Here is a 19,642-nt window from a genome sequence, read left to right as displayed (position 1 = left end):
TGAGCCAGTATAAGTCAAACATGAGTCAGATAAAGTGGTTAGGGAAACAGTTCCCAGCTAGGGGGAAATGATTTCAAAACCAGGGCATTTACTGAAACTACAGGCTTTGGAGTAATATGAGAGTTTTAAAACATTCCCTAAAACCAAAACCATCTTACATTCTGGCTATTTTTTTTTTCAAAATATATTCCTATTTTCAAAAAGTCAGGTTAGTGAATTCTCTGTTGTGAATCTGTTTCTCAAACACATTTCATCAAAGTCACAAGGTTATGTACTGTAAATCAGATATGAGATGCACAGGACTATCTTTTAGGTTGCAGGCAAAAAAGTCTTAGAGAACATTTTGCTAAGTTCTTGCTGCACTCAGTAAAAACAATAAAGAAACTGAATGATTATTTTTGTAGGTTTGTTGATGGGGAGGAAATTTCATAAGGAGCTGAAAAATATCATCCCTACAGGTGTTTGTCTCCAAGTCTTCTCTGTAGTAATTCAAATTTATTTGTATTTTTTCCTCCTATTCTAAGAACTGAAACAGGGTCAAGCTGCAAATACTAGACATTGTGTTTTGATAAGACAACAGAATAAATAGAATAGAATTAATTAACACAAAATATTTTACACCTAGAGCAGGTAGAATCAAATAACCAAAGTAATAAATAAATGGGAAAAATAATAAATACCCATATTAGTGTGACTTTTAATCACTTTCCCCATGATGTAGTGCAAAGAAAATAGACCAATAGCTTTTTTTAATACTCACATACTAAATTTAAAGCTTCCTTGAAACTACTTGTTGTAAAAATAATTGGTTTACTTGAAATTGGGTGTTAAATAGGAACAAAGGAGTGGAAGAAACTTCCTGGGTCTTCAAATCCATTCCCCTGCTAACCAGGGGAATTTTAATAAATGTATCAAGCTCCATCTTGAAACTAGTTAGGATGTTTCCCTCCCCCCTCTCCCACTACTTCTTTTGGAAGTCTGTCTCAGCCCTGGTCTACACTAAGCTCGGGGGTCGAACTAGGGTACGCGAATTCAGCTACGTGAATAACGTAGCTGAATTCGAACTACCCTAGTTCGACTTACTTACCGTCCAGACGCCGCGGAAGCGAACTCCGCGGCTCCAGGGTCGACTCCGGCAACTCCTCCTGCCGCGGTGGAGTACCGGAGTTCGAACTAGCGCTTCCGGGGTTCGAACTATCGCGTCTAGATCAGACGCGATAGTTCGAACTCCGAGCAGTCGAACTCGCCGCGTCGACCGTCCCGGTAAGTGTAAACGTACCCTCAGAGCCTCAATCCTCTGATGGTTAGAAACCTCCCTCCCTGATGTTTACTGCCCTGATATATTTATAGAGAGCAATCATATCCCCACTGAGCTTTCATTTTGCTAGGCTAAACAATCAAAGCTCTTCCAATCTCCTCTCAGAAGATAGGCCCTCCATTCCTCTGATCTTACTGGTAGCCCATTCCAGTGGCATTTTCTGATTGACCAAAGGCACCTGGCAAAGGAGGAGGATACAGACATGGAAGAATCAAACAGACTGATGCTTCTTTTCCTATGTAGGCTGGTGCATCTGGAGCAGGACTACAAGCACAGACTGGTGGGACGACAGTGTCACGCAGACCTGGGATGACCAGCAGTGGGTCCAGAACTTTTGCATGAAGAAAAATACATTTCTGGATCTTTGTGAGCAGCTTGTCCCAACCCTCCAGCATCAGGAGACACAAATGAGGGCAGCCATCCTGGTCCAAAAGTGGGTTGCTGTAACCATTTGGAAGCTGTCTACCCTAGACTGCTACAGGTCCATTGCTAACCAGTTTGGCACTGGAAAGTCAACTGTTGGTAAAGTGGTTGTAGAGGATTCAGAAGCAATCAGGCATGTGGTTTATCCCAAGGCAGTGGATATAAACAATACCCCTAAATAACAGCTGGTTTTGAGAGAACTGTGCAGGGGTCATTGATGGGACTTATGTGCCCACAGTTTTCCCTCTTCAAGGAGCACATGAGTACATAAACAACAAAGGAAACTATTCGGTTATTGTGCAGGCTCTTGTGGATCACCAAGGCCAATTTATGGATGCCAACATGGGCTACAATGGAAAGATTAATGATGCCAGGATTTTCTGCCAATTGGGAATCTACATTCATGGACAGGCTGGGACACTATTCCCACCAAATGACATTGTCATAAATGGAGTAACTGTCCCCACAGTTATTCTAGGGGACTCAGAATACCACCTTGTATCTTGGCTTACGAAACCATAAACTGATCTCAGAGAGCCTGACAAAAGAAGGTTTAATTACACTCTCAGCAGTGCAGAATGGTGGTTGACCGTGCGTTTGGCTGATAGAAAGCCCACTGGTGCGGGCTGCAGACCTGTTTGGATTCCTGTGTCATCAATGCATTGTTGTGGCTTGCTGTGCTCCTCACAATCTTCGTATAGCCAAAGGTGAGCTATTTGCCCCAAAGTGGAGGTATGACAGTAATGGATTGATGAACCAGTACACTCAGCCAGACAGTGCACCTAGTACAGCTGGGACGGGATGGACCTAGGCAACAGAAGTCAGGGATGCTCTGTGCTCCCACGTTATGGACTTGCATTGGCCAATGGAGAGAGAGAATATTACATCTATGGATATGCTTATACACTGTTTATGGTAAATGAGGTACTGTCATATCCCACACTGGAATTGGGGTGGGGAGATTGATTACCATGCATTGTAATTATGAATAACATGACCACTTATTAAATGAGGGTGGGGTGGAGAGGAAGCAGCAAGAACTGTGGATTTACAGTATGGCTTGATGTAGAGAAATGTATTGAGAAACAGTGTTTATATACAACTCCGCAGTTGTCCCTGATCATGTGTTTACCTTTATTTGAAATACACATTAGTGATGGCAATACAATTCCTTAATAAAACAAAAACCCCTTATTTTTGCCCATGTATTAGAAAAGTACCTTATTAGCCCATTGCCAGGCAGATCAGGCGCCATTAGCACACCAAAACACCAGTAACAAACATACCCCAAAATCTTTAACAAAAACAAAGTGCATGAACAGTGAAAACAGTGAAATCATTTCCAAAAAATTAATCCCCTGTCCTGTTTTTCTTTCCTTTCCTTCCACATTTAGCATGCTCTTGGCACTGCTACAGGTGGGTGGAGGCATTCATAGATGTCGGAGTCTGCATGGGAATGGGCACATGCAGCGGGGAAGGGACCTGCACAAGAGTGGAGGACTACCCAGGGTTGAATTTCCCTACCCAGCTGCTGTGAGGTCCCAATTGCTTGGGTGTGAAGATGGAAAGCAGGGTTATACTCAAGCCTGAGTCTGAACCCGGGCTTGCACTGCAGTGTAGACATACTCTAAGTTACACGGGAGCCATTCCTGCTCCCTAAGCAGCCCAGAATTGGGAGGTTGCAAAAGTGGCTTAAAGAGTGTCACCTGTAAAATCTAGCACTCAGGGATATCTTACAGATTTCTGACATTTGGTGGAGGACTCTTGAGTTTGAATTGATTGTTCTCTTCCATAATAGTAGTTCCCTCCTTGTCCCCCCACAATCAGTGACAGATATGATATAGATAACATTCGTTTTAAAAGTCATTCAAGTGTAACACTTCTTTAGCTCAAGTGATAGAGGCCAATTCTTTGGGGTGCTAACAATCCCAGATTCTGTTCCTGTTGACGTGTGGTGGCCTCTAGAGGAAGATGAACTCCTGTAGCCCTCACGCACTTGATACATGCATTCTCTGGAAGGGGGAGTATGCAACACACAGACTAAATGGGTAACATCCTCCTCTGGAGCTTGGCCAACTGAAGAAAAGCATCTATCATTATATGTATCCTCTATATATGGAACTGCTCTAATCATTTTTGTTTTCTGCTAGCGTATGTGTTTATTTTGTTTGATGAACTCTACTGAGTAAAATGAAATAAACTAATTTATGAACAAACAAGTCAAACAAACTTTACAAGCATTAAGCAGCACTTCTGAGCACTAAGTTAAAAAGCCAGCTTAATGATGCAGTTTGTGGAGAGATAGCTTATTGTGATAAGTAACGCTAAAGTAGCTAAATGTAAGGAATTCACTTCTCATTATTTCACTTTTATGACACTCTGGGGCAGCCCTGCAGCCTTTATTCTCCTGACCAATCCTACTGATTTCAGCTGGACCACTCAGGTCACTAAAGATTGGGCCTCTGTTACAATTGGTAGGTTTTTTGTCTGATTACTAACTTAGGTTCAAATTCTGTTATGATTTACACTCTGGGGAAACTAGAGCAACATTCTGAAGGTATGATTACTGTCTGGCTTATCTTTCACTGACAAGAAATTGAAGCATCTCATCACTAACTAAAACAAATGATTCTATATTTTTAAATCCACCATCCCCCAAATACCTTAGTCCTTCACAGAGTTGTCCATAGAGGACATCACGGTGATAACTGATCTTCACCTCTTAGCTTGTTTTTCCATACGGAGGGGAAGTATATTGGGTGTGGTGCTTGTGATGCTGTGATGATGTGAGGTGTAGAAAAACATAGCAAAAGAGTAGAATTCCGGGCCTTTTAAACACTACTTTTAGCAGAAAGCAATGTTAACTTTATTTAAAAATGCATTGTTTCGACTGCAATTTAGAGCAGTGTTTTGCCAAACCATTCCTCATATTTCTTCCATCAATTCCATTTCAAAGAAGGAAAAAATATGGCTTTTCCTCTTAAAAGCAAACTAGTCAGACAAGTTTTCTCCATTCCTCCCCCCTTCAAAAATGTCAGCCTGGGTCAAATGCTGCCCTTGGATGCATGTTCAGAGGCTCTGAGTAAAGTCAATGAGACCTGCACATGTACATTCCAAGGCAGAATTCGGCCCTAGTGTAGATGAGGCAATACAAATTCCAACCGAAATAATTAACTTTTCCTGAAGAAATCCCTTCAAGAATTTTAGTAAAATTGAAACTATGTTTTTCATTCATTTTACAAGATTACACTTCTAATAGATTATTATAATCTGCCTGCTTTTTAAGATAATTTAAGCAAAAGTTGCTTGTTTTTGTAAAAGGAGGGATCCCTGAACATTAGTGGCATGGAAAAGTAAAATATGGGAAACCCTTTCAATAGAAACCAATGACAGACAGCCTCATATCACTATCCAGTTGATTTATTAAAGTACGGTTACCATCTTCAGAATTGAACAAACTAAATATACAGATAAGAGGCTGTCCAAACACAAATGAGTCTTTTAAAGCTAACCAATATAAGTTATGCATAAGGTTTGTTAATACTTGTATGGCAAGTCCATGTATGTTAATAATGCTAAAATAAAAAGTTAAAATGTAGTTATGGGCAGAAAAGTGTTTATTCAAAAATGTCATTTTACCACTCAATCTATCAGCTCTTTGTATGTCAACAGAAATGCATGCAGTACTTAAACTGTGAAAAGTAAGGTTTTTAAGTACTTTATTACATTATACATTTGAAAATGGGCTCATTGGCAAGAAAAAATTTATCGGGGCATATGAATTTTTCAGTTAAAAATGGACCCATTTTTCTAACAAAGATGGATTCTCACTGGAAGAGGAGGGATTTTTTGTTTGTTTGGTTGGTTGAGGTTTTGGTTTTTTAATGTGAAATTCCCATTAGTTAAAAATGTAACTTCAAAGTACAGAATTCAGTGCAACAGAAGCTTTGACATTTTCACAGATCTAGGTCCTGAGCCACCAAATCACTTAGGCATGTGACTAGTCCCATAGGCACTTTAATTCTTTTCTGGATTAGATATAGAGTGTGAAGTCCTGGCCCCATTAAGGTCAATCACAAAACCCCTAATGACTTTAATGGGGCCAGGATTTCACTTGCTTTACCACACACTTTCTAAACACATTTCATTATAATTAGCACCCCAGAAATAAAATGCAGTTTTGGAAGAGTGATTCAATTCTGCCTGATGCACCGTCACCAAACTTCTACGCTAAGGTTTAACTGTAGAATCTTTATACCTAGTGAAATTGTAAGAGGCAGAAAGAATTCAGCTTCACTTTAAGACCTCAGGTGGAGATTTCAGGCCTGGAAGTTAGAAAAATTATCTTTTGACTTGTAAACTGAACATATTTGAAAAAAAGTTCAAAGAAATAATAAATATGTATGCTATATTTAGAGAATCACGTTTCAGTGTAACCACTTACTCTACCTGATCTGAGCAGCGTCTATGTGTGGGTTTATTTTTAGCAGCAAAGCTGTGAGTATCAACAAAGCCCAGAGAGTAAAATGATATTTCAGCAATTAAAGTATATTCTGGAACCATCATTGCAACTTTCTGAAAAAGAACCTAAATAGTTTTAGGGAAGGAAAAGGAAAAATGGCCTAGAACCTGTCAGTTTATTCCCACTATTGAACAGCACAGTATTACTAGTAAAATCTTGTTGATTAAAATCCAAAGGCATTTATGAAGGGACATTTGAAAAATGGAATGGAAAAGTCGCTGTTACAAGGAGGGAACGATAATTGAGTGCTATTTCTGAAGAATGCCATGTTAAAATCTGCACACAGAAAATAGTAAAAAATTGAAAGTATAATATTAAAGAAGCACCATGCACTGGTGAAAAAATGTGAAAATGTTAAGTGACAGCATCAGTAGTGGAACAAATAGCTATGCAAGATACCCAACAATACCAAGAAAAGAATCGACACAGAAGATAGTCATTGCTAATATACAGATTCCCAGATTCCAAGACCAGAAGGAACCATTGTGAATATCTTGCCTAATCTTCTGTATAACCTTCATTATTCAGTGAGGGTGGGAAAACAATAACAGAAAATGCTAAATGCTAAATAACAGGAAGTGCTAAATTATCTTTTTGTTTCAGTTTTAACTTAACTTAAAAAGTTAAGTAGTAATTGGACATCTAACAATGAATGCCAGTGAAAATGAGATAGGATCAGAGATTAAAATATGGAAAGAAAAAGTTAAAAATATTTAGACAAGTTAGATGTTTTCAAGTCACCAGGGCCTGCTGACATACATCCTAGAATAGTCAAAAAGTTGACTGAGGTGATATCTGAGCCATTAGCAAGTATCTTCAAAAAGTCATGGAAGACAGGTGAGATTTTCAGAGGACTGGAAAAGGGCAAATATAGTGCCAGTCTATAAAAAGGGGAAGAAGGACAACCCAGGAAATTACATACCAGTCTGCTTAACTTCAGAAGCAGTCATGCTAGTTCCACATACACAGGTAAAATAACCTTTCTACTCCTTCTAGAGATTCCCCTGTTTATGCATCCAAGGATCACATTAGCTTTTTTGTCACACTGGGAGCTCATATTCAGTTAATTTATCCACCACAACTCCCAGATGTTTTTCAGAGGCACTGCTTCCCAAGATAGAGTCCCCCATCCTGTACATGTTTGTTCCTAGGTATATACATTTACATTTGGATGTATTCAAACACACATTATTTGCTTGTGCCAAGCTTACCAAGTGATCCAGATTACTCTGCATCAGGTACCTGTCTTCATTATTTATCACTTCCCCCAATCTTTGTGTTATCTGCAAACTTTATGAGAGACGATTTTATATTTTCTTCTAGGTCATTAATAAAAATGCTAAATAGTGCAGGGCCAAGAACTGATCCTGCAGAACCCACTAGCAACACACTTGATCGATGACGCTTCCCCGTTTGCAATTATATTCTGTGACCTATTAGTTAGCCAGCTTTTACTCCATTTAATGAATGCCATGTTAATTTTATATCATTGTAGTTTTTTAATCAAAATGTTATGCAGTATCAAATCAAGAGCCTTACAAAAGTCTAAGTATATTACATCAACACCATTACCTTTATCAACCAAACCTCTAATCTCATTAAAAAAAAAGATATCAAGGTTGTTTAACAGGATCTATTTTTTCATAAACCCTTGCTGATTGTCATTAATTATATTACCCTCCTTTAATTCTTTATTAATCTCATTCCATATGAGCTGTTCCATTTTCTTGCCCAGCATGGATGTCGGACTGACAGGCCTATAATTACATGGGTTATCCTGATCCCCTTTTTACATGTTGGTACAATATTAGCTTTCTTCCAACCTTCTGGAACTTCTCCAGTGTTCCAAGACTTATTGAAAATCAACATTAGTGATCCCATGAGTGCCTCAGCCAGATCTTTTAAAAACTCTTGGATGTCGAAAATTATCTGAACTTGCTGATTTAAAAATGTCTAACTTTAGAGTTGCTGCTTAACGACCTCCTTAGATACTAGTAGAATGGAATGAGTGTTACTACCATCATATGATATGACTAGATCATCTGTTTTTCCCCAAATACAGAACAAATATTTATTGAACACTTCTGCCCTTTCTGATTATTATGGAATAATTCTAACATTTCTACCTAGTAATGGACCAAAACCACTGTCAGGATTTGTTTTGTTGCTAATATACTTTGAAAACTTCTTATTGTCCTTAGCTCTGCTGGTCATAGATTTCCCTTTTGTCCCTTTACTTCCCTTATCAATTTTCTACAGGTCCTAACTTCTGATTTATATTCATTACTATCAACGTCCCCTTTCTTCCATTTGTTATATATATAAAAATTTATAGCAGTCTTCACTTTCTAAACCAGGTCAATTTTTAACCAATATGGCCTTCTTTCTCAATTGTAGATTTTTGAGCATCTAATCAAGTGTTCTTAAACAATTCCCAATTACATTCATATTTTGCTAATTATATTCTTCCTTCCAGCTGATTTGATTCATAATTATTTTCAGCTTCAAGCCATCATATATATATATATATATATATATTATTGCTCTGGACTCTATTCTGTTTGCACAGTAAGAGTTTGATCAAGTTATGATCACCTGTACCTAAACTACCACAAATTTTTAGTTCTGTGATCATTTCCTCCTGATCTGTTAAGACAAGGCCAAATAAAGAATTCCCCAGTGTTGGCTGCAATACAATCATATGGAATGTTTATATGGTGGGAATGAAGACGCTGTGAAAAGGATTTGCGGACGCATTTGCAGGAACAGTTTAAGATGATCTGGAGCTGTAAGCATATCATAACTTGGATAATTTGCTGTGTCACAATGTCTCTGTCTCCTTACTGTGGCCCTCTCCCGCACTTGGGTAGTGCCATATAGAGAAGGTTACAACCCATTAAGGAAGGACAGAGTCAGTCAAGAGGAGGGTGGTGGCACTCTACTTTAAAGACACTGTTACCTGATTTGAAAGTATTGATAACTCAGAACCAAAGGGTCCTGACTACACATAGATCAATGTGCTAACCCAACAAGGCCCAGGAAGGAGTATTGGTGTTACAGACCACCAAATCAAACCAGAGAACAGGATGAGTTACTCCTTAAATACATGTCTAACATGTGGTAAGAAAAATTGTGTTATTATGGCAGGCTTCAGTTTGGGAGTCATATGCTGGCAGTCTCATGCAGCCAGTGGTAAAACATTGTTAGAGTTTCTAAAAATTACAGATAATTTTCTGACACAAAAGGTATTGCATCCAACACAAGGAAAGCTCACAGACGGAAAGATTGGGAAAAAATGCCTTATAGTGAGAGCCTCAAGGAGCTCAAACTGTTTAGCTTATCAAAAAAGAAGATTGACAGGTGATTTTGTTACTGCGTATAATAGCTTAACTGGCAGAAAATACCAGGTACTAAAGGGCTCCTTAATCTAGCAGAGAAAGGCATAACAAGAACCAATGGCTGGAAGCTGAACCTGAGAAATTCAATTTAGAAATCAGGCATAGATTTTTAACAGTGAAAGTGATTAAGCTTTAGAACAGATACCAAGGGAAAAGGTAGATTTTCCATCTCTTGATGTCTTCAAATCAAGACTAGTTCCTTTTCCAGAAGATATGCAGTAGCCAAATACAAGTTATTGGGCTCAATACCAGGTGAAATTTAATGGCTTCTGTTTTACAGGATCTAGTGGTTCCTTCTGGCCTTAAAAAGCTATGAATCTATGATAAATGCCTTAATATACTAATGCTAAAACGTAACAGCCTTTTGATTGCAAAAATACTATAGAAATAACATTATATTTATGTTACTACCTTACTGATTTTACATAGCACCCTTACAGCTACTGTCACCACAGAGTATTGCATTGGTATTACCTATTCATGGACCTCTACAATACCTGGAAGATGTTATGACTAGAGAAAGAGGAACAAATTTAATGAAATTAGCAGCCCAGGCACATCAAAAAGACTCATTAAAGTATTCCAACGGTCAGAAAGGAAACAGCTTGTTTTCTCTATTAGAATATTTATGATAGAAATCATATAGCTGTTTTTATTACTGACTGTGCATGCACTTGTAGAAAAGCTGAGTTTAGTTCTTTTGTTATCCACCAGCATGATGATGTCCTATATCATTTTCTTGTTTTGAGGGTCACTTTTCTTCTTATGATTGCAAGCTGTATCAGAGTGCACTTTCTTTGAGCATGCCGAAAAAGCACGTCTTTCTATTATATGACAGCAATTTTGAAGTTACTTTGGTTGTATGGCTTTCTATAATACAACCACTGACCAGGTGCATTGGTTAGGTTTTAGTGGATAGATTCCTCTCCAGCTCAAAAATCTTGTAAATCTTTATTCAGTGGTCCTTCTTCTGCTCCAGTAAAACCTCAGTGCATGACTTAAATTTGATTTTTGCCTGAATAAGGACTGCAGGATTGGGCTTTCTAAAGGAGTCTATTTAAAAAAAAAATCTTTTATTAACTATTTTCTACTATTAGAGTTATTAAAAACCCTCAAGTTGCCTGATGTCTGACTTTAAAAATGTACAAAATATGAAGAAAAATCACTAAAATTTTAAAAAAAATTGTATAAATAACAAATGATGCTTTAAATATAAAAGTGATGTTATGAATCCATTGTTATGGGTTTTAACTAATAATTTAAAAAATAAGTGAAATCTTGGTCCTCATTGAAATCAATGGCAAAATTCCCAGCGGGACCAGGATTTCACCCAAGGATATTTACAAGCTCTATTTTTCCATTAGATATGGCTGTTGCAGTGAAATAAGTGTCTTTCTGAAGTTCAAGAGTGGATGAGAGCCAATTGGCTGAGGCATAATCTAGAGAAATCTGAAGTGATGACGGTGGGTTGTGGGAAGAAACCGGAAGAGTTTGCAAGGGTGATATCTGCACTTCTGGTAGAAGCATATCCATCATTTGTGATTCAGGTCTGCAGTCTTGGAGTTTAATTTGATCCTAGGCTGCTGTAACCAAATGTGTTATTTTTTATTGGTGTCTGGCCAAAACATTGTGATCTTTTCCCTCTAATGCAGACCTACCTACCATCATCCATGCCTTTGTCACCTCATGACTATGTTGATGCAATGAACACTACATGGGACTGAACATCAGGACTACTCAGAAACTTGAATGCCCATTGGCTTCGGCTATGTTTCTGAGGGACTTCGAGGTGATGGTTTTAATCTACTGCATTAAGCTCTACATGGTTTGGGATACAGTTACCTCAGGGATCGTGTCTCTCCTCAGGCTGGCTTTTCATAGTTGAGCTCAGCAGAGGTATTCAAGCTGGAGCTCCCTTGATACAAACAAGAAGGAGATGCCGCAGAATGTCCTCCATGGGGGATTCTTGACTCTTGAATTAGCTTTCTCTTTTGTTCACCACAGCCCATTGTAGGTACAGTGCAAAACCCATCTTTTCTCCTGGGCATTAAAAATGATTGGGGTTGCTGGAGGTTAAGAGATTATTTAGTTGGGGTCTTATGGTTAGATGCAGTTCTTTTGTGTTTGTGGGCGAGACTTTTAATTGGTTATTAGTCCTTTGGAAGTTTAAGGAACTGAAATACAGAATAGAGACCTTTTAGATTTTCTAATGGTTTGTTCTTGAATTTTGGGAGGTGCCTACAGCTCTAGATGGCCGCCATAAAATAAAATAAAATAAAATAAAATAAAATGATGGAATGACTATATAAATCTCAAGGTCTCTCATGTCCTGAGTGTTGTATAACATACCAGTATTGATAAGTGCTAGAAAGAACAGTTAGTGCAGTATATATATTAACGTAAGAATCCTCCTTTCTAGGTATTCTTACATTAAAAGAATTGGGGAAAAAATCATCTTTTTCAAAATGAGTCTCATTTGCAAATTGAAAGGTATGTGAAGACCTAAAATAATTTTAACAGCCAGCCATAAATCTCTTACTGAATAGGAACCTAATCTTTTTATCAAAACATGGGGTATCCCTTCCAGACATTGATTAGCTGCATGTACAAATTACAGAGACTTGTAAGTATTCTAGTCATCTATTCTAATTAAAATTTAAATTGAAAACTGGGTTCTAATGAAGAGAAGCTTAGTACTGGTCTTGTGGGAACTCCCTTCAGAGGGCAAGGGGGAAAAAATGAACAAAGGCAAAAGAGATTTCACTCAGGCATTTCCTTAACATATGCTGTATTGTAACATGAAAAACCATAAAACACATTCCCTTGTTGTTTAAAGGAGCCAAAGCAGGCCTTGTTGTTCTTTACACCATTGCAAATGAGTGGGAAAGCATTTCTATTTCCAAATGGAGGAGAAAACTGTGATAAAGCAGAAATAATTTCATAATTTTGTCTACTTTAGGAAAGGTGCTATAGTATTTGTTACCTTCAGATTGTCTGGCAGCTCATTCCTGCCCACATAGTCATGTTTTATGGCAATAAACACACTGCATGCATCCAGACAGATCTCAGAATCTTGAGGTACAAAGATCTTGCACCTGCTCAGATATTACACATTGAATACAGGTGTCTAAATTTGCTGAACTATTAGAAAGCACCTGAGGGAAGTGCAGAAGCCAATCTCTCTACACTGATCTGCTTTGGCTATGCTGATAAATTAGTTTTTAAACTTTAAAATGATGTTTTAATGCACTTTTAAATGCAATAAAACACAAAGTTATCACACACTTAAGCTAATAAATCGCTCAATGCATTGGAAAATTCCATATGAATCAAATGATAAACTGCTAAATAATTGAAAACATGAAAGCAATAACATTTCTCAGAAAATGGCTGTGTTACTCTATATAGTGGATATATATAGAGATACTCTATATAAGATAATGAAAAATACTGCAAATACTTTGTATTTTTAAAGCCTGTTTCTGTGCTGCTTCAGGAGCTGAAGTTTAAATGAGCAATTATCTAATTCACCATCAAAACTTTCTACCAAGGTCTGCCTGTGTTTTGTGATAAAAATAAACTGCAGAAAATGCATGAGACTATAAAGGATCAACCAGACCACCTCTGTCTACATAACAAGATAGGTCATGCTATATTTCCCTATATGGACATTTAATTATGCTCTATGTAATCAGGAAGTGTAATAAATTACCTTAGCAGAAAAAAAACAGAGAGTTCGCATTTGCTGGAGAATCTGTCTACAATTTTTGGTAGGTAATAAACGTGGCATTAAGGCAGTCTCTCTCCCCGGCTGTGAGCTTTCTGTAGATGAAAGTTAACTCCTGTCTTTCAAACTCTGTGAGTGGCAGGTTGCATACCAGAGAGAGAGATCTCACAGTTAATCTATCATGAACAAATACAATGTCTTCTCACAAACCTCACTCTGTCAACTGTGCTCAGAGGGTTGCAACAGCAATATTCCTCCTGCAACATTTACAGTAGAGAACGCTGAAACACTATAAAAAAATCACAGGGACAGATTTGACATAGACTACCAGTTGAGTTTGATTAAAATGTACTAAAATTGTATTTTTTTTCCTTTCTCTGTAAGCTTCAGTGAATGTTGTTTAATGTCAGTGCTGTTAATGAAGATGTCAGGCTTGTCACTTTCATTGAATACCAACTTTACTAAGAAACTGGTACTACAATTACCTCCAGCTCTATACGATTAAATTCATCAAAGCACACTCAGGCTCCAGATTGTGCCAGACCTTTGAAGAATTTTCCCATAGCTTTGTAGTCTAGTCCATCAGAACTGTTCAACACAATGCACTGGCCAAAGAAAAGAGCTTAAAGAGATCTTTTTTATTCTTTAAAAATGTACAGAATTTCGCCGCACTTGCTGCCACAATCCAGCTACAAAAAACACAGCAATTTTCTTATGTATTCAGTCCTATAGCATAGAAGCTGATCAACATTTAATCAATTAGAATTTTCATAGAATGTTAAATATATTTACATATTTTTAAATTTTGTTTTTCAAGAATAGCTAAATAAAAAATGAGCAGCAGCACTTACATGCCATACACATCCTATCTAGATGGTACCTACAGGTAGAGTATGAACACACTATTCATTATCACTCACCATTAAAAAAATCACAGTAACTTATGAGAAACATATGAAATAATAATAGTGATAATAAAAAAACCCAACATAGTGCTCCAAAGCAATGGAGCAGGGTAGGGAGGAAGGAAGCATACTTGAGACTCTACTCAAGGCTCTACTACAAATTTCCTCAGTGTCGCATGGCAAGACATTCAGACTTTCTGTGCCTCCGTTTGTTCATTTGCAAATCCCTTCCTCATGGAGTTATTGTTTTGAGGTTAAATTAATTAATATTTCGGAACATTTTGAGAACCTAAGGTTTTTGAGACAGACTATGAACTGAAGTAACCTACTTGGTACGCTGAAAGATATCAAGCCCTAAAATCTTGAGGAGCCCGGTAGCTCCTCAAGGTTCCTGACGCAATTAATCTCTCCACCCATGTAGGCGATGTGGCTCTCTGTGAAAAGGAACATTGCCAAGGCTCCTGGTTGACTTTTGGCACCAAGGCTCAAAACTTATCATCTTGGAAATGAACTGTGGTTAATTCCAGGGACATATCCAGCAGTTAAATAAATAGTGTATACTAAATGACCTCAGAAGACATTCTCCCCACACTGGGGATTTTTCAGATTGGTTGGCGGTGATACAGAGTGATTATCATACCAGAAGAGGACCTGCTGGTCCTTCCATCTTTCTCATCTCCTAGCCAATGCCACAAAAATGGGGTAAACCCCAGTAAAGTAATATTCAGAGTTATCCCTGCACTTTCTCAAGTCAGTGGCTTGGTACCAATCCTGTATACTGTGCTGAATCTGAAAATACATCTCAAACTAATATGCACCTGGATATCAACCGTAAGTGTCAGTTAAAACTACCACACAGAAAACAGCATTACATTTCTCAGGAATGAGTCTCACTTCACAAGGTCATCCATCTTTTACTTGCGATCTGAATGAAGTGCAGTGACTTTCAGCCCCCAGTGGTGACTGAAGACAGTCAATAACAAAAGGTCTAGTTAGAAGAAAATGCATTTAGATGCATCAATGGTGCCTGTAGCTGAGGCAATAGTGTGTTTCCCCTCCCCCCCGCACACTATGTAAACTGTACCAAGGCCTTGAAGTTTTGCCATTATCTCTGTAGGTAATCTGGACAGGCCACGTACGATGTCCAGGAAAGTGAGTTCAGGTGAAGGGGCCTATGAAAAATGGCCAAAGGACATTCACTCCCTGGTTATCTGTTTATAAAGGGTGACTGATTCCATTCCTGCTTCCCTAGTAACTGTGTGCTGATAGAATCAATAGAAAGTTTTGAAGGCCAAGCAGGACAGAGCACTGTCCCCACAAATGTAGTCTTGTTAAAATATAAATGACGGTCAAAACAAAAATCCCAATAAATGAAACTCTACCAGCTAAGCAAGATGTGGATTTTATGTTGCATTTGGTCAATCTTTGTTCCATGGCTTTCGCCAGATTAAAGGATGCACATCTAATGGGAGTGAGCAAGGAGTCCATGTCATTATTCTCTCAATGTCTTCCGTAAGGTATGAATTGATCTCAGTCTAGAGTAAAGCAACACTTTCCTCATTACTCTTTTCAGCATATTATACACAGGTTACACCCTCACGTTAGATATTGGTAGTGACTCAAAGGGACCAAACACCTACTCCAATAGGTGACGACTGATTTTAGGTTGTATGCCATTGACTGAGCTCCGGATCCTAGTATGGGATGCAGAAGTCTGCTCTTAAGCCCTCCTACTAGTAAGCCACCTCTTTCCATTGGCATAAAAGTTGGTGTATATCTAATGTAAGTGGAGATAAGATCTTTACCCCCTAAGTCTTACAGTGGCTTCATCCCTGGCCCAATCCCTTTCTCTTTTATGCACAGTACATGTTTGTTTTGTGATTGTTAACACATTTAAGCACATTGTGCTTGTTAACACATATTAATGTATCTAAATATAGTATGAAAACACTGTTCATTGCAATAGATGGATTACTTATCAGCTGTGCTCCACTCTTGAGGTTGCTGTGGAATCAGCAGTCTGCTATCTGTATGTTGGCAAAGAACACAGAAATGGGCCTCCCCTACGATCGATAGGAAGCCTCTCCCACACAAAGCCTAAACTCTTTCTGTGAGTCCTTCCACTCACTTGTGTCTAAATATTCAGGAACATAGGAATTGCTATACAGGATCAGACCAGTGGTGCACCTAGTCCAACAGTGATCAGTACTAAAGAAAGATACAAGAGAGACTATACCGGGAAAATATGTGCCCAAGAGAACTTTCTATCTAACCTTCCCAGTTAGTGATTGAAGTCTGCCCTGCAACATTAGGCTTTATATCATTACCTGTACCACTACAATAAAAGTTATCCTGTCTAATGTGACTGGATGGTCTCATTATCCATATAAATGTCTAGTCATATTTTCAATCTTAGTAAGTCCTTGGCCTTACTGATAGCTTCTGGCAGTGAGTTCCACTGCTTAGTTGTGTATTAGGTAAACAACTATTTCCTTGTATCAGTTTTAAATTTGTTGCCTTTCAATGTCACTGACTGTCCTTTTGCTCTGGCATTAAGAGAAAGGATATAAAGAAGTACCCAGTTTACCTCTTCCATACTGTCTTTGCTATAAATTGAACAGATCCAGGATTTTTTTCAATCACTCCTCATATAGTAACTTTTCTCTGTCACTGTTCATTTTTGTTGTCTGCCTCTGCACAACCTCTATTTCTGTTAGATCACTTCATAGATAGGGTGAAAAGAACTGAACACAGTATTCCCAATGAAGGTTTACCATCCATTAAAGAGTGGCACTGTATCATTTTCACTTGTATTTTCCACCCCATTCTTTATACAGCCTAACATTTTGTTTCCTTTTTTTGTCTGCCACTGCACATTTGCATATTGAGCAGAGGCTTTCACTGAGCTGTCTGCAGTGATACTGATGTCTTTTTTTCCTGAGTGGTTACAGTTACTATAGAACTCAGCAATGTGCTCAAGTAATTCAAATTATGCCTTTGAATGTCCATTACCATGCATTTGTCAACAATGATTTTATTTGCCATCATGCTACCCATTCACTTAGCTTTGGTCCTGCTGAAGTTTGTGCTTAGCTCCCAGCAGGTCACAACAAAGAAGCACTTTACTGACGGTGGCTTGAGGCAATATACCCTCTCCGACCTACTGCTGGTGAGGTGCAAAGATACCTCATTCTCAACGGAGTGCTGTGGCTTAATGTCACATTTTAGCCCTAGGGAGGGCCAATGGGTCATCACAAATCTATCACAAATGTAACTGGTTTTGCCCCCATGCATATGTCTAATAGAAGTCTCTAGTCTGACAGGCCCACTTTTAAATATCTGTGAATTCAGGGGAGCTACACTAGGGAGGGATTTGAATCACTAGGCTTAACATGCCACAATAGCTCTGATTTTATATGCTGCTATCATCACTCTTTCAATCTTCACATGCCCACTTATTCCTGTCCCTTCTATGGTCTTGCAAGAATGAGGCAAAGGGTATTTAATTTTTTCCATACTTTCGTCTTCTTTTCAATTAACATTTTTTCCCCTACCCCTCTTTCCCTCCCTGTCAGCTTTCACTTTCCCCCTTGCTCTCTGTCTCCAAGGCTGGGTCAAACAAATCCACGACCCTCTCTAAAGTCATCTGATGGGAACTCATGTCTGCAAGGACTAAGAGTCAGACTTTCTCATTCCACCTGTCCCAAACAAGCTATAGGAGGCTGAGGCCCAGATGAGTCTAAAGTGAGGAAAAGATAAGTGACATAGCCAGAAATGGTGCATGTATTGTGGAAACAGGGGAATAATGAATAGAGGTTTCCTGTTAAACAGCAGTTGTAGCCAGCCTTAACCATGACAAATGGGGAGATTCCTGATCCCCCCCGGCATTCAAATGACCTCTAGAGATCTCTGAAACAGTACAAAGTAGTTCAGACATCACATTTTTTCCTGGAGCATGAACAGTAACCAGCACATTAATCCCTATGGGCCTCCCATGAACCCAGGCTTGCTGCAGCTGTTGATTGGCAACATTTCTGAACCAGCTAAGTCTCCTTCAAACACCTTTCAGTTCCCTACCTCTTCTCTCTCTCTCATGCTTTGACTGTACTCCCCCATATTGTGAGCATCTCTTAACCTCTCAGCTTTTCTCTCCCTAGTTAGATCCTTCCAGAACCTGCCAGCTCTGAGGGACAGAGGAGATGCTCCACTCCACGCTTCTAGGCAATTCAGGCCTTTTGATGTATCAGTACAGTTACTGAGCAAGGAATGCTGAACAATTGAAGGTTGTCAGGGGAGGGAGCTGCTGAGCATAGAGATTATTGCTCTTCATACTAGTGCTTCCAGCTATCACCTTCTGGCCACAGGGCTGTGGATTTCACAGAGGAACACTGCACTCTGCTGTGGAACACACTTTGAGAAGCTCTGAGCTGGAGCATCATAGAACATGCCAGAAAGTGCCCTCTTTCCTCAAATAACCAGCATTGCCCAGAAGTGTGGACAAATGTCTATATTACAGATATACGCTGTTTTGTTGTAACCATGTTGGTCCCAGAGACACCAGGTGGGTGGGGTAACATCTTTTATTGGACCAACCTCTATGGGTGAGACAAGCTTTCAAGCTTACACAGAGCTCTTCTTCAGGTCTGGGAAATGTACTCGGTGTCAAAGACATAAATAATTAGCTTTGGGTTCTCCTATCTCTGCCATTGGCCCTGATTCAGGAAACCGGTGAAGCATGCACTTTAAGTGCTTTGCTTAAAGTTTAGCGTTGTGCTTCTGTGCTTTGCTGAACTGAAGCCCTTCTTAGCTAGAAATTAATAGCTACTCATACATTACTTCAACATTGGGCTTTGCTGTTATTGCGTGATGATGACAAGAATCTCTCACTGGGAGAGTACACATTTTGGTGTCTATTCCCCTTTATTTGCATACACCAATCTGGTTAGGAGTTTCATACATGCATCTAGAGGAGGAAAGTCCCCCTGCCACATTTCTTGATTTAAATTACTATGAAAAAACACTGAAATATTCTTCCCTTTAGGGCCACTTTATCTTCCAGATATAATAATTTCTCCCCCATGTGGCTACTGCCTTTTATGATTTAAGAGAACTATATTCAAAAAATCAACAGAATATCCCTATGTGCAGTTTTACTACATTATAGATAATGGAAGCAAATCTGCACCTGTCATACCAGTGCGCTTATCCTACCAAACCACTGGTCACACAAGTCTACCTATCCTACAAGTAAGTCTTTTACATATAACACACAGACACACACACAGAGAAAAAATACTTAGGATTGATCTTATTACAATTTAGATGAAATTCACATCTTTTCTTTTCAAA

Source organism: Mauremys mutica, chromosome 1 (assembly GCF_020497125.1).
Source record: "Mauremys mutica isolate MM-2020 ecotype Southern chromosome 1, ASM2049712v1, whole genome shotgun sequence".
NCBI lineage: Eukaryota > Metazoa > Chordata > Testudines > Geoemydidae > Mauremys > Mauremys mutica.
This window is presented reverse-complemented; position numbering follows the sequence as displayed.